The sequence below is a fragment of the Drosophila montana genome, unplaced genomic scaffold, assembly GCF_035044405.1.
Source record: "Drosophila montana isolate Dmon_TW-CO22-7 unplaced genomic scaffold, ASM3504440v1 contig_3733_1, whole genome shotgun sequence".
Taxonomy (NCBI): Eukaryota; Metazoa; Arthropoda; class Insecta; order Diptera; family Drosophilidae; genus Drosophila; species Drosophila montana.
Window position 1 is genome coordinate 5,673,661 of NW_026998620.1, and position 16,369 is coordinate 5,690,029.

Below are 16,369 nucleotides of genomic sequence, written 5' to 3' on the forward strand. Positions count from 1 at the left end.
ACAGTAACAAAAAAAAAACAACTGTTGCCACTCTTTTTCGCATTTTATTTCTGAGAATCGCATTTAAGGCAGCTGGCACGCACACAGGCGCCTCCTATGTACATACATATACAGCCACAAAAATATATAAACGTATACATATACATTCATAAATGCATTTTATTGCAGTTTTATTTGCACATTTCTTTTTCGTCTGAACTTGGTACCGCTTTGTGATTCATGCGGAGGTCCGTTAAAAACGGGTCAATCGCCGCCTCATACGACAAAATGAGACATAAAACGAAACAACAACAACAGAAATGTCAACAAAATGGCATTGCGCAAATTTGCCATGAACATGCAAAGTTTATTTGACACAGATTTTAATTATACACGCATGCCATCATATGTATTTTGGTATTTTTGTACGTAATTAGAAATTGGTATTTTTTTTCATATTTTTTGTAACAGTTATTATTTTTGTGTGGGAACATTGTTTTCATTTTGGTTTAGTTGTGTTTTTCCACTAATTAATTCATTTTAATTAAATCATTTTCATTTAATTTTAATTCATTTTAACGAGTTACTATCGCAAAGACGGAACGCTTAGAAGTATTCTATTGTTTATTCGCTGATAACAATTAATTGGATTCCATACGATTCCAAGTGCTACGATTATCTTTTACGGAAGTTTCCTTAATCAATGAGATTGGCGTAAAGCCCGCCAACTGAAGGTAATGTCAATTTTAAAATATATGTACTTGAGTATAACTAAAGGTTATTTGCTTGAGAATATATTTAAAGAGTTCCTAACTCTTCTTTTTTATTTTTGACCAAAAACTTATTTTCATACATATTTTGTATAATACAAAAACTATTTATTTGTGCACCTTTTTCATTCCCGATACCTGAGGAAATCCCCGAACATGTTTTCCCATATAACACCTTGTTCCGTATTTACTTCCGCCTCACAAGGGAATTCCAACGTCGTCATATTTTGGCGAGAACTTGGCAACTGTTTAGTTATACAAAAGCTCATTGCATATCAAATTTATTGAGGAATAACAATGGTGTACAGTTATATACAATAATCACAACAACAACAGCTTACTAAATTCCATTGTCTTTTCCATACGATATCTGGATCTGTTCGATTACAATAATTTGCTCTTAATTTTGTTTGGTTTCAGAGATTTATATGCTAAACATAACCTCAACTTGTAGTTAAGGTAGACTACGAGACGCCCTTTATATATTCATATATTAATTTTTTATAATATTTTTAATTGACAGAAATTAAAAGAATTTTAAAGTTAAAAGTAATCGATATTGAGGTAAAAAGCAAACAATATATTCTTCGGAACACTTTTACAGTGTAAGTTAACTTTTTCAGGCAATTTACATATACAAATTAAAAAAAAACTTTGTAATGGGAAAAATTTAATTACGAAAATTTCACTTGATTGTTAATGTTTTGTTGTTATTTCTGTAATACAAGATTACAAATGGGAAAGTTAGCAATTAACGCTGGTGTGTGCTAATAATAGAGTCGAGTCGAGCTCGACTCACTCGAGTAGTTTTCGAAAGGGTACCTTTTTTTACGAAACTCTCGTAGGTACAATCAATAATACTGGATGGTAGCTTAAAATACGCGCCTGGTAATTGATATAATTTTAAAATTAGATATAATTTGAATATGAATTTTTCTAGAAAAAATGTAGCCTACTCCTTGTGCAAATTGTGTATAAGTTCATGCTTATGATTAATTCATTGGTAATATTGCACGAGTATTTACCGTAATTGACCATTTAAATTGATTGCAATAACCTTATTTTCTTGGAGGTCATGGGAACAGTTGCAAATGACACAAGAATGGCGAATAGATTCTTTTAAGGGAAGGGAATCGGAAAATATTTGCGTTATGTTCTTCTACTGTTTGACTTTTTAGCTTCAGCTCTTGGATCTGACCTACAACAATCACCCACGAGCTGATTTACCACTCCCCCTCACCGGTGCTCAATTTTATCTCGCTCTCTCTCTCTCTCTCTGCCTCTTCTCTTTTTCTTTACACTCGCTTTTACAACGCTTTTGGCAACGGAAATTACGCAACACATGCAAAATGGAAATGAAGCAAACAGCAAGCCATTCAGCGCCGCAGTCGCCGTCGCAGTTGCCTTCGCAGTCGTCGTTACTTACTGCTAATGTGTGCATAAATAATGCAAATGTGGGCAGCGGAGTCGATGTCGAGGCCGGAGCAAGGCAATTGAACTTTCGGTGCAACTTTCTTAAGCCAGAGCCAAACAGCTGTTGCTGAGCGAGCGAGAGAGGGAGAGACAGACCATAAAGCTTGAAGAGAGCGGCTGAACAAGAGTGCAATAACTCGCCGCGTGTTGCCCACCATTTATTATCGCTTTATTTTTATCGCATAAATAAAAGTCGCAGCGCGAAAAAAGGGCTTGTCAGCAGCGCAAAATGTGAATCGAATAAATGACGACGCCCAGAAAACAAAAAAAAAATTGGTTGTCAATGCAAAACTGACTGCTAAAAGTTTAAGGACATTTTTGCCATGTTTACATTTCACGTGAGATAGAGTCGGACGCCCCTTGAAGAGGGCGGATTTACGGGCACTTTTCGTCCTGTCAAGTTTTGTCGGTTGTTAAATTCATGACGTCTAAGCACGCGACGACCGTTTATTACTCTTCCTTTTGTTTCGCACGATCCTCGTGAGGGTAGGCTGCTCCAACCACACCCCGAAACGCTGGAAGACACAGGTTGAGCCATGTACCCCGACTTTGTAGTTACAGTTTAACGGTGTTAATAGCGTGCTAACAAAATGGGGCGTGTTCCTGCTTTATGTTATTTTTGTAATCGCGTTAAATTTATCAGCAAGTTGGGAGTAGTTACTGTCGGGGCTGAGAAACCGATTGGAGTGGTTTGGGGACAAAAAGCGAGCGAGAGAGAGAGAGAGAGAGAAGCAGAAATCCAACTTACATATCACATAGGCTAATCCAGACAATATAAAGATTGGAGTTAATTGTTGTAATAAGCAGTTAAACACTTTAAAATATATGTTACATATGTATTTATATTTTAATTAAGTAAGCCATGTTTTTTTGTTCTTAAATAAAATAAATTTATCGGCGCAGTATGGGAAATGTTTCCGAATACGATACAAGTATTAAAAAATATACATGAATCAACTTTATGAGTCATGAGTTTATGTAAATAAAGTTGAAATTTCTTGAATGTAATGAATATATTTGAATAAAAATCGTAAATTAAGGCAGAGTAATCCGTGGTAGTTAAGTAGGCTGACCCAGACCTTGTTCTATTTGAGAAGATAAACTGTAGTGTTTAACTACTATATACTATATGTATTTGTACGGCTGGCAAATCTGTCAGCTAGAGTTACCGATGAGAGTCAGTAACCCCAATAAATTGTTAAACGTCTGTTAAGTAACAGAAGGAATGGTAAATGGAGTATGCAATAATCGGAAAAGTTGGGTTCGAGATGCTAAAGCGAAAAGATGTGCGTGCGTGTGATCTGGCTGATCTTAAAAACGGAAATATATTTTTGGATCAATAAGTAACCAAATGTATCAAGTAAATAAAAGCCAATGCACACATATATTAAACTAAACGCAGATAGCTTAAAGTTATTGGCTCCTCACATATTTTTGTTATATCCCTTGTCTTAAGAACGGAAATATATTCTTGTATTAATAGATAACAAAATTTATTCAAGTAAATAATGTATTAATGTTACATGACTTTCGTTGGATATAAAGTTTCATAAAGGATATTGGTAAAAATATTTCTACTATCGTATGTTAGGCCTGTTAAATCTCTAATTACACATTCTGTTATACCCATAGCACATTGAAATTCGGAGTTTAAAATCTTCCCTTTTAAATTTATCCAAGAATTAAATTTGTTACACTTCATTTTGCGCGGCCTCTAAATCAAATATATGTATGTATGTGTACACATCATGTGGCGCCCTTTTCATTGCATAAAACAGTTTTCAAAGGAACCACAAAAGAAAGAAGAAAATACCCCTGTTTTTTATGTTTTTCTTTACTTATAATTTATTGACTATTTTAAAAGGTTCGCAGTGCAGTAAGAAACCTTTGTTCAAGTTAAGCCCATTACAAAATTTAATAAAGAGAATAATAAATGTATAAATACATATGTATGAGGCGGTATGTGGGCGTGTGCGGTTAAGCGCTAAATGTTAAGGCTGGGCTACGCATACATCATTCATTTACATATGTGTGGGAGTCGAGTTTACCGCTCACTTCTAAGCGGGATACATATTTAGCTGATTCAGTCAAAAACGTTAGATTCAGAAGAATAAATTTATATAAGGGAAAAGTTTTGTCGATAGCTTTTTACCATAACAGGGGTTATTTTGGTTTATATACATCTATCCGTACATATACATACATCTATTGTGTTCATTAAATGAAGCTAAGTATCCGATCTCTGTATCTTATAGCTCCTAGCGATTGATATGTAGATTACGTACAGGTCTTAAATAAATATATATACATATATATATCAGGTAGTAAATGAAGTTGCATAAAAAGTATAATTATTGTATTAACTTCAGAATATTATATGAGTTAGCTATAATAAGACATTTATTCCTGCACCAGCTCTACTTTACCAACTTTATTTAAAATGTAAAAACAATACCAAAACTGAATTCAACTTTAAATGAGAATGCCGAAAAATACTACGACCTCGCACAACATCATCAACACGTTGGGCGAGGGTGTGTGGGGGTGGTGTTGCGGGCGTGGGTCAGTAAAAGCGAGACGAGTTGAAAATTGAAAGCTTAAATGCAACAAAAATTGACGCAAGGGAACTGAAATAAGAGTCTGTTGCCATGCACACACAACGGGCAAATTTAAATTGTACAAAATTGGTCGGCAAAAGATTAAAGCATGCCACACGCCAACACATAAACATGCCAACTGTAAGTACATATAGATACACACACAAACACACACACACACAAGCAATTTGAGTGAGTGGTGGGTGGGTGGGCTTGGGGTTAAATGCCATAAATAACAACGCAGCAGTGGCGACAGCAGCCAGCACATAAAATACATGTGCAAAAGCCAAAAGCACATAATGTGCTAACGGCCGGCCGGAATACGTACATATACAGAAGCGACAACAACAACAACAGCAATGGACTGCCCACACACATACACTCACAAATAGTAAGACTTAGCATAAAACAGAAGCGCGCGCGCTTTTCTGTGAGGGCCATTTTGAGCATGAGAGAGCGAGAGAGAGCGCGAAGCATACAGAGAGCAAAAAGCGCCGCATGCGGCGAGAGCGAAAATCGATAAAATCAAGGGCAGACAATGTGTTGGGCGGCAGGCGGGCTTTTAGTGGGAGAGAGCGAGCAAGTAAGCAAATGTGAGCAGCAGCAACAACAACAACCACGTCAACTTTAGGCGCACGTGAGGCGGCGGCTGCTGCTGCTTCTTTTTCGCTTAATTTTTTTTTACGAAGCGGGTGGAGACGCTGACGTCGCTAAAAGGAGCAACCCCCATAGGCAGCGCAGCATTGTGAAAGTTTTTTTTAGAGTGTGTGCGTGTGTGTGTGTGAGGCAGTAAAATGAAATGGGAAAGAATGAAAAATAATCAAGCACCCACTCCTCAGGCTGTCCTAAAATGTGCTACTTGCAGAAACTTTTTGGGCGGTGCCTGGCAAAAATGTTCTAACTGGAGAAATCGTCTTTAATATGTACATACATAGTATGTAAGTATATATATATACATATGTATGTAATACATGTACATACCTATATATATATGTGTATATATATTTAGAGCCCTCGGAGATAGGAGCGGAAAGGCGGAGGGCTCGGCCGTTATGTGCCTTGCCTGCCGCGCCTCGATTTGGGCGCAGCTCCTCTTCTTTCTCAGTTGCTTTTTGTGCGAGTCATGATTTTATTTTCGGCTCGACTGCCATTTAAACGTTTGGGGTGGCGCGGGCTGTGAGGGGGTGTGGTAGGTTTGGTATATTGGCAGGATATCGTTTGGCAACAGCGCGTGGTATAATTTAATGTGTGGAGCAATAGAAATGGCGTCTGCATTTAAATTTAACAACAAGGACGAAACCCGAACTGACTGGGGCGTCGGCTAGCCCGTTGTGCAATTGGTATGGTAGGGGGTAGTTTTTTGTTGCTTGAAGTTTTGTCTTGCTGGGGCGCATAATTTAATGTGAATTGTCAAATGTTTGCTTTTTGATTGTGGGGTTGGTAATGCGACACCAGCCCATCGTACACAGGGCGTGGCTTGAGGTTTTGTTTCGCATTTTCTTCAATTCATAGTTTAACGTGGAGAAAGCTTTAAGGTTTCGGTGGTTTTAAGCATTCATTTGTTTTAATGGATAGTTTATATATCTCTTAAGATAAAAGTGTTTTTAATAACTGAGAGATTGATCAGGCACAGCCCAAACTGTAAGAGCTGCGAAACTTAAATTTGTATTGAAGGAAAATTATGTAACGAAGGTGCACGTTAAGACGGGCTTCTGGGAAATTCCACCCGCAAGTGTAAAAAACTTGTATATAACTTTTTTGTTTACCATCTGATTGGCCTCATTTTCAAAAATCTTTGTTGCAATTAATTTGAGAGATGTTTCACACTTTTCAGAAAATCCACCTATCAAGGTGGAAATGGGGCCAAAGATGTGTTTGTTGAAGTTTCGGGCTAAAATTCATTTTCAAGGATCTTGAAACATCATTTGAGACGTGGTTTCTCACTTTTTCCAAAATCCAACACTCTTGGACGAAAAATACGCTTGAAAGTCTTTTGGGGCGAACCTTCAAGTTTCCTTTGAACCGTTTCAAACATATTTTCAAAGACCTATCTAAAATCTTTAAGAATTCGTTTGTATTAAAGTTTTAAGCTTCCGATCGGCTTCTAATTCATTAAATTTCTGTGAAAACTCATGTCAAACTTATGCATATTCGTCCTCTCTTGGTTGGATGAAAAATATTCTATTCCAAGCTTTACAACATGGGAAGACAATTATATTTTTCGTTTTTAGTTAATGAGGTTATACCTCTTTTCAAATATTTAAATTATCCATGGGCGGGAAATGGGTGAGAGTTTTATATAAAGCAAAAAGCACGGGCAAGGCCGGGAAATATCTGCTATGCTTATTAAAAAAAAGTCATCTAGGCTAACTTTGAGGATCAGATTCTTAAATAATTATATAGTTAGTTAGTTATATGGTTAGTTAATAAGATATTTACTGCTAGAATGTTTGAAACTGCATAATCCCATATAAGATAGACTATTAATGGATTATATATACCTTTATAATCAAGCTACCAATTACCAATTAGGTAGTCAGCTGTTTAAAATATGTTTAAATAAAATTATGAAATACCTCGCCTAATGCTCGAAATAGACCTAAAAGCTGCCCATTTCAAAAAAAAAAAGACTAATTAAAATATATGAAACATTTAAACTTTATAAGTTGTTCTTTGAGCTTTAAACAAATGTCGAAGACATTGTCAGCAATTAGTTAAAAACTTTTGGCCCACCTCCCACCCAAGGCACACGTCAAATGTCAAGTGTCAAACTGATTTTCGTAAATGTTTAATGAGTCAAAAAGTTTTTACCTGACACACATCAAGGCAATCGGAGCTCTAATTGAGTAAACAGATCCGAAACATTAAGTAAAACGTGTAAAATTAAAGCAGCTTTAACTTAAATTAAGGCAAGGATATGGCAGAGTGGGTGGGCTGGGTGTCAAAAGCGCTCAACTTTATGCTGAATGAATGAAATTGTATATATACACGTTGCGTGCGAGCGAGATAGCGACAGGCTGGTTGCCTAGCTTTTAAATGGCTGAGCTGAGGTGAAGTTTGGCAACGCTGCCAAAGAGCAAAGAATGCCAAAGTAAAAACGAACGCAAAAAACTAGTTACAAAGCACGCACACACACACGTGTAAATATATATATATATATATATATATATATATATATATGTATGCAGACAGAACCCGGGCTAGCGTCTTGTCTGCGCCATGCCACCCACTGACCTGGCACGTTCTTTGGCCCTCACCCCGCCATTCCACTTTTTGTTGGTGCGTTGTTGCCACATTACTTTATCACAAATGTTATCAAAATGTGCGTTGTGCCAGCTGCGGCCCCAAGCGAAATGGGCGACGCCAGGCGGGGGAACTAAGCGGAGCACGAAGAAAAAGAAGGAGGAGGAGGAGGAGGAGGAGGAGGAGGCGGAGCAGGAGGGCAGTCAAAGTAGAAGCGCCGCTATGCCTCCGCATCGAATGAGGTCGACAGAGTGCGGGGAAAAAGGGGGAAAAAGTTGAAAATGAAAATAATGCAGCGGCACCGACAGTGCAGGGGCAGGGGCAGAGAGCGAGAGTGTTGAGTGGGTGGCAAGAAAGATAGGAGGAGAGAGAGAGAGAGAGACAGATCGCGAGGGAAAAGGGAGCAAGAAAAAAGAGCGTAGGCAGCGTTTAAAATGATTGCCTTGTGGATGGCTAAGCTATGCTCCTTCCTCCCCCGCTCTTCCCCCCTTCTTGTTTTTCTATTGTTGTTTTTGCTGTTTTTTTTTTTCTTATCGTTTGCTGCCTTTTTGTTTTGATTCGGCTACGAAAAAAATACAGTCTTGCACAGTCTTCTTCTACACACTTTGGGATGTGGGAATTTTGCGCATGTACATCATATACATAATACATGAAGTATGTGTGTACGTGTATGCGTATTAACACACACACACAAACACGCACACACACACGAACAGTGACAGACGCACGGTAAATTGTCATCGATTTTCTGTGTTCTGCCACATAAAAAACCATGTAAACTGTTAGAGGGATGGGCCAACAGGGGGGACAGTGGGAGCTGCGGGTTTGCTACCATCTCGCCTGTTCGCATGGTGTTTATGCTTATGGCCTTTTATGCATGCAATCACACTTATACACACACACACACATTTGAAGGCAGCTATGTATGCATAAGTATCTGAAAGATACACACACTCACATGCCCAGGTCTAAAGCTAGCTATAACAGTTATCTGCTCGACTGGGCCATTCGTAGCTTGGCTAAGTAGCCTGTCAACTTTAGCCTGTGTTCGTATCTGATGTGATAGTTTTGTGTATCTATTGAATGCCTTTTGACTTGGCTTTAGGATTTAGGCGGGCTTCACGCACTAATTACTGCTAGTTTTTCCATTCCCTTTTCGGACAGTAAGTCACAGAAATGTCAAATTCTGTGCAATTAGCGGTTAAAGGTTTTTATTAGAAGCTTGGTGTACATGAGAAATCATTTATAGCCTAAATAGAGAATGTCAAATTCTGCCACAAATTCGCAGCAATATCTACCTGTATCTACGTGTACTATATCTATTACAGTCCTACAACAACCCATAAAATTGGCAACTCTTAACTCAATCCTTACCAGTTCGAGGAGAAAATATGTATGGAAAATCCCTAGTCTACTATAGTGAAACAATCGTCCTTGATGATAGTCTGTCAAGGAGTCAGCTTGTCAACCCAAAAACGAACCCTCGGCATATGCCATCCAATTACAAAATTCAATAAACCAATGGACACGAGGGCAAAGTCTTTTTTCGTAGTTTAATAAAGCACAAATCAGTCGATTTTTTTCGCTTTACTATTTTGCAATGAACCGAAAATGTTGAAATAAATTTCGTTTTTCTACGTGTGCGTGTTTTGGGTGCAAAGAAAAAAACATGAATAAACGCTTGCTTATCGACTATTTGATACCCTGTAGCTGGTCTTTTTGGTAAAATAATAATAGCTTGGTCTAAGGGTAGAGTTGGGATCATTATATTTCACCCTTTTATATGTTTATATTTATCTACAGTATGTAAACTAAATAGAAGCAATAAAAAGAGCTATTTTTATGATAAAACAAACGTTTAAGATGTAAAATAAATGTATTAGAATTTTTACATAAATAAATAAAAAATTATTTTATCCAATGCCTTTATTTAAAAGACCAGAATTTGAGATGCAAATATCTAGGACACCGAATATCCCTCCAATAACCCCTTTTGTAATGCTGGGTATAAATTGGGAGCGGAAAAAGGGCAACAACAAAAGGCAACTTTATTAGTTTTTTTTCGGCCATTTGCTGTTAGTTCCAGCATAGATCCCAACATCAGCCCTCGGCCCAATCTTCAGTCCCCTGTACACGTCGCCCTGACTGACAGCGCCGCCAGCTTGTCTTGGGTCCGCTTTCAAGCACATGGCTACATTTTCATTATATTTCTGCTCTCTCTCTCTTTTTCTCGTGGCAGCTGCTGCTGGAGCAGAAACAACAACAAAGGCAAAAAGAAAAGAAATTTTCAGTTTGGAGCGCAACATTTGCAAAAGTTTTAATTTGGGCGCCCGTTTTGGCAGGTGTGATACATCAGATTCCATACATATATCCATTGCTAATTGTCGGTCGATCGATTTAAACCCAAGAAAACACACACAAAATGTTTGCGATTATGGGACTGGAATGGAACGAAATGGAATGGAATAACGCCTTGCTTCGATTTTAAAATGAAGCCCATTAAATGACGAATCGACAAAATGCACAAAGAGCACAAAAGCAGAAATAGAAGAGCGCAGAAAAAGAGAAGACGAATGGAAAGCGGAAAAGTGATATGATTTGAGGCGAATGTTATTGAATGAAGCTGATTGAATGCATGAATGAATGCCAATAACCGCTGTAACGGCAAAAATAATGGGACTCTCAGCACGCGGTATGTATGTACATATGTACATATAAATGTAAATGAAAAGCACAATTTAACTTAAACGAAGTGTGTTTTCAAATTAGAAAGTAAAATGATGCTATTGATTTATATACAGTACGACCTCGCTCAACGCAACCCTCGTTAAACGCAACTCCTCGATAATTGCAACACCCGATTTCTTGGCATTGTAGAAACAGCTGTTCAGAAAAGTACAAATTGTAAAAAAGTACAGACCACAATTTCTCAATTTTACAAAAAATATATAAAGTAAAATGAAATCCCTGTTTTGAACAAAGAACTAATCGATTTACTTTAATTTTAATGGTTAGCAAAGGCATCTCTTTTTGGAAATAGGTCTCGTGGCCAACAGAAAATTTTTCCTCGGTTTTTGCAACCACCTCAGTTTTCGCAATTGGCCAAATTTTAATAGGTTGCGTTGAGCGAGGTCGTACTGTATTTATATATCCATCAAAAGAAGTTGTACTTCCAATTGAATTGTTTTGATTCGGCAATTATTTCAGTTTAATTAGCTTAAAATTGTTGTAAATATTATATAAAATCCATAAAGGCCTCAATATTATATAAATATACAAATTAAATACATTAATTTTTTATACAAATTTAAATTTGCATTGATATTCTTTAAATGCATTTAATAACACACAAAAGAAAAAAATGCATTGCATACAAGTTTGTTTGCCAGTTGGCAACGGTCGATGGCGCCTCTCTCTCTCTCTCTCTCTTCCTAGAAAGACACAAACAATGCCATAGGCAGAGCTACGTGTGCGGAGGGTTGCCACCTGACAAAAAAAAAAGTATATTGTACCAAATAAAATGTACAAAATTTGATTCAGATTGTGTACAAATTTAATGAAAATTGTATACCTTTTTATGAATTGTAAAAGAATGTCCCTCTTTATGTTTTCGAAGAATTCTATATTTTAGTTAAGAAGGACTTTATAGTATATTGAACTGTGTAAAACAATACAAAGCAGCTAAATAATTAATTTAGCTTTTTTAATTAATTCAGTTGGTAACTTAATTTATCTACAATGTGGATCTATCTTACATTATTGTTGATCAAAATGAAGATTACCAAAAAATGTATACGACAGGCCGCACCCAAGAGTTTTTACTGTACCAGTTATAGTACATTTGATAAAAGTTAAAACCTATCGGATGCGCATACAGACATATGTACATACATATTAATGGAACGCAAGAAACAGAAGACATTGGGGTCTTGTTCTAACGGCTCTTCGGTGCGGACACCAACTTTTCTATTTGTGCATCTAATGCTCCCTAAACTCACAGGCACAAATTTGCATTCGCGTTTTACTGTACAACTGTAAATGTCTGGCAACTTCACGTAAACTTCATTTGACGTCTGGTCGCTGCTATCTTCACTCTGCCCCCACTTCCCCACTGGCATGCTAACAGTTACTATTTTGTTACTTCTTACTCTCTTCTTTTTTTTTTTGAGCTTGCAGCTACTATCGCTCTTGCTCTCTATCTTTCTCTCTTGACCTCTCGCTTACTCTCTCGAGCTGCTTATTTTTAACGGCATTTTTTTGCTTTGCTTCTGTTGCCTTTTGCTTCCATTTATTTCTTTATAACAATAATACAACAATACATTTCAGACTTGTTGATTTTGTTTTTGCTGCGAGTTCATTCAACTGTCAAAATAAAGCAATACAAACAATTAAAAAGAGCCACACACACACACACACACACACACACCTAGGAAGCCACTGGCAATGTGCATAGAAAATGAAATAAAATGAAAAGTAGCTGCTGCAGGCAACAGCAACAACAATCATAAATATATATATATGTGTATTTACATATATAAATACATCCAAACACATATACATACATATGTATATCAGTGAGCTTTGCCTTTTTAATGGCTTTGCTATTGTTTCTCGCATTCCCCGAGCCGTTCCCTCTACTTTTGGTCTCTCTTTTCGTTTGCAGCTGCGTTTTCGACTTTTTCGTTTGGCCGTCTCCCGCTGCCCGCCCGCTGTCAGCCATGCTTTATGCATCGCATCTAAATTTAACTTTAAATTCTAAACAGTCAACAACGTTTTGCAGCAGGCAGAGATTTGACCTGCCCCCCTTACACACACCCCCTCTCCAACACATGCAGTTTTTCGTTGTTATTTGGTCTTTTACTTTTTGCTTTCTATTTTCGTTGCATACATATGGTGTATATATATATACATATATATATACATATATATATATATATATATATATTACGGCATTGTTGCTTGCTGCCGAGTTCACGTTAGACCTCCAAAATGCTTAAGAGATACAGCAAAACTATTTTTGTATCGCATAGATACTCTAATAGGCAGATAGTATCTCGAAAGAAACGAGAGATTCTCGCACATGGCGCACAGTATTATTTATTTTTGGGGCGTGTAAATATTGATATAAATGAATACTTTTTGAAATTATTATTGAAAAATTAATCATATTTATGTTTTATGCTACTCTCAAGCTTAATTTAATCTAAGATGAAATGCATTAAAACTTCTACTAAACGAAATTTTCTTTGGGCCTGTTTTTTTAATGTCCTCCACGGAAAATGCCAGCTCAATATTCACATTGACCAACAGTGCACGCTTTTTAAATATGATGGCAACGCTGTGCAAAAAATCAGCTGTTCTTGTTTACGTTTTAATTTTAATTGATATGTCTGTCTGTGCAGAAACTTTTAAAGGGGGAAACAATTTTATTTAACGGGCCTCTTCGTTATGCTCTACGCGATTATTACAAGACTCTGTTTTTTATATTTATACATTTCTATTTAATTCCGGGTTTTACTCAACAGAAAAAGGGATTTGACAAACCACATTTGCCTTTAACGTTAAACATTTAAGTCTTAGTCAATTGAAATTAAAAGGTTCAGCGATAATTTTAATGGGCCCTATTTTATGGCCAGAAAAAACGAAAATGGGCCTTTGCCAGAAAATTAGACTGTTTAATCAACTTATAAATCTTTTTAGACATGCATTTTATTACCTATAAACTTGGCTACGATACAAATACGAAAATTGTAAATATATCTATGTTTTACAATATTTTTAACTCTTAAAAATTTGTTGAAAGCGAACATTCCATTTTAAGTTTTTTATGCTTTACAGGGTATCGGCAAACGCTACTTTGCACATGTGTGTATCTAACTAATGTCTAGCGTATGCTCGTTGCTGCTGATGAGTCGTTGAGGCAAATGCAGCGAAGCGCGCAGAGACCGCAGCATCACAAAAGCAAAGCAACATTACAGACAAAAACAAACAACAAACAACAACCACAAGAGCATGCAACAAAGACAGCGATTGCCGCAAGCGCAAGCACACGAGCACACCCACAAGCACAAGCAAAAACGCAAACACACGAAAACACAAAGAAGGAGACAGAATGGAGGCAGCGAGCGCAACTAAAGTCGCTGCCGCTGCTTCTGCTGCTGACGCTGACTGAGGCCGTTGTCTGTTTTTGGTATGTATCCAACGCTGCATCGACAGCAGCAGCAGCAGTAACAACAACAAAACAGAGCAACTTATTTTTGTTTAGCTGCCACGTTTTTTCCTCTCTCTTTTGTTGTTTTTCGTATTTTTTCTTTTTCATATGTATTTTTTTGTTTGCCTGCTTCTTTGGAGTTTGCTTTGTGCTTTGTACGCTTTTTTTTTGTGGATTTCTCTTTCGGCATGGAATTTTGCAGCCGCAGCAACAAAGCAAAAGCCACCAAAACGGAAAGAGAAATGAATTAAACTGAAGGCTTTTAAGAAGCAGTCGCCGCCGACTGCTGCTGCGTGGGCTGTGTAAGCAGAGCAGAGAGAAGAGAAACCAAGAAAATACAAAAAATCATAGAAACAAAAATCAACGAATTGCAAGCGCAGTTTAATTGGCAGGCGACTGCAGACGGCGGCGGTCAAGCAGCATAAATGGAATGGCCAATTGGCACGCATGTGTGTATGTGTGCTGTGAGCGAGTCTAACTAGTTGGCATAGTTGTTTTGTTTTGTTTTCTTGTTTTGTTACTTTTTTTGTGATTTAATTGGATTTCTGTATGATTGACAGCATAACAGAACTTTTTTGATGTTGCAATCTTACTTTTGCCTTTTTTGCATTAAATCAAATGCGGTCACATTGCAGCAAAAAAACATTAAAACATTGCCGCAACAGTGTTGAGCAATTACACCTCTTCCAACCATCCGTCAAGGTCTACTCTGCTTCCGCCTATTATCCGCCGTTGCTCTTATATCAATCATAACCACAACAAAGTGAAAAAAAGAACAAGGAGGCTTATTTCCGGTTCACTGTGATCGACAGATCGCAACTACACACATACTTGTAATGCGTAGGCAATGCAGAAAAAAAATCGCTCGCTGATACGTCGCATACAAAAAAAAAACATACATATGTAAAATAGCGAGAGAGCACATACGCTCTTCGTTGGGTGGTGGTACTCACATTTCACGCCGCCCTCGACCGATCACCGTTAACTGCCTATCTGCTGGTCGCTCTCTCCGTCTCCAATATTTTTTTTACTTGATCAAAGTCTTTAGTGCTTCTTCCATTCGTTGTTACTGTTATGTGACATTTTAGGCGGGCTAAATATGCCGTGTTGTTGTTGTTGTTAAGGAAGACAAAAATACAATTCGGCGAAACCTCAGTTTGTTTTGGTGTTTGTTGCCCACTGTTTGGGATTTTAATTATATTTGCTTCGTTGTTGTCGATGTGGTTGATATTTAGCATGCACTGCAAAAAATACACATTATTGAACAACTTTGTATTAGAGAAACGAATAATTACAGATATTCTTCGCGATAAAACACTTTTCAGCTGCTGCTTTTGTAAATACATATATACGCACTCACACATGCATGTATACGCACACAAGACCCGCACTCACGTACACAACGAGGACGGCGGCAACCGCTTCTTCTTTTTGCTATTTTTTTCATGCACTTATTGAACAACAGACGTCGCAGCCTCTTATTTATTTTCTTGCTGCATATATTTGATAAACTTTTTGTGTAAACTATATTTTATTTTGTTGTAAATTTCATTTTGAACGCGAAACACACAGCCACATAACAGATAAACACACACAACACACACACACGCTTGCCGACTCCGAATATTTTACTTTTCTTTAAGCCATTTTCGTCGTCACATTTACAGCAAGAAGCACAAGCAATTTAGATGCTCCGCTTCTCTTTCGCACGGCTACGCGGCTATATAGGCACTGATTTGCCGACTCGCTCTATCGCGTGCACTGCATACAAACACTCACGTAATTAAACTTATGTATTTTGCTTATTCAAGCATTCGCCTGCCATTCCGCACGTTGTGTATTGAATGCAATTTGTTGCATAATTCAGAACAAAATACATGTGTAATGTATAATTAGGTATTTTTTTCTTAAGCCAAGTTAAATACACACACGCGCAGCGGCAGTACACGTCCGTACCGTTCAAGCGAGAGCGAGAAACAATACACAAAAGAAAATGTGAAAAAGAGACACGGCTTGCAGTGTGACCATGCATGTCATGAGTTATATTAGCTAAATATGCACATATAAATACCAGTTTGTTATTGAACTTAACAAGC

General features: G+C 37.4%; 1 protein-coding gene across 3 annotated transcripts in view; it reads right to left on the reverse strand.

The window, feature by feature from the left end:
* gpp (grappa) overlaps window positions 1-16,243 on the reverse strand; it is a 48,468-nt gene extending 32,225 nt beyond the window's left edge. For 2 of the 3 annotated variants that reach the window (XM_064694103.1, XM_064694105.1), the window contains exons 1-2: window positions 16,053-16,243; window positions 15,227-15,514 (exon numbers count right to left, since the gene is read on the reverse strand). The gene's annotated coding sequence lies outside the window, so the exon portion shown is untranslated. Of the gene's footprint in view, window positions 1-15,226; window positions 15,515-15,568; window positions 15,707-16,052 lie in introns of those variants that run through there. The other variant, XM_064694104.1, reaches the window with a different exon arrangement.
* Window positions 16,244-16,369: the final 126 nt, after the last annotated feature.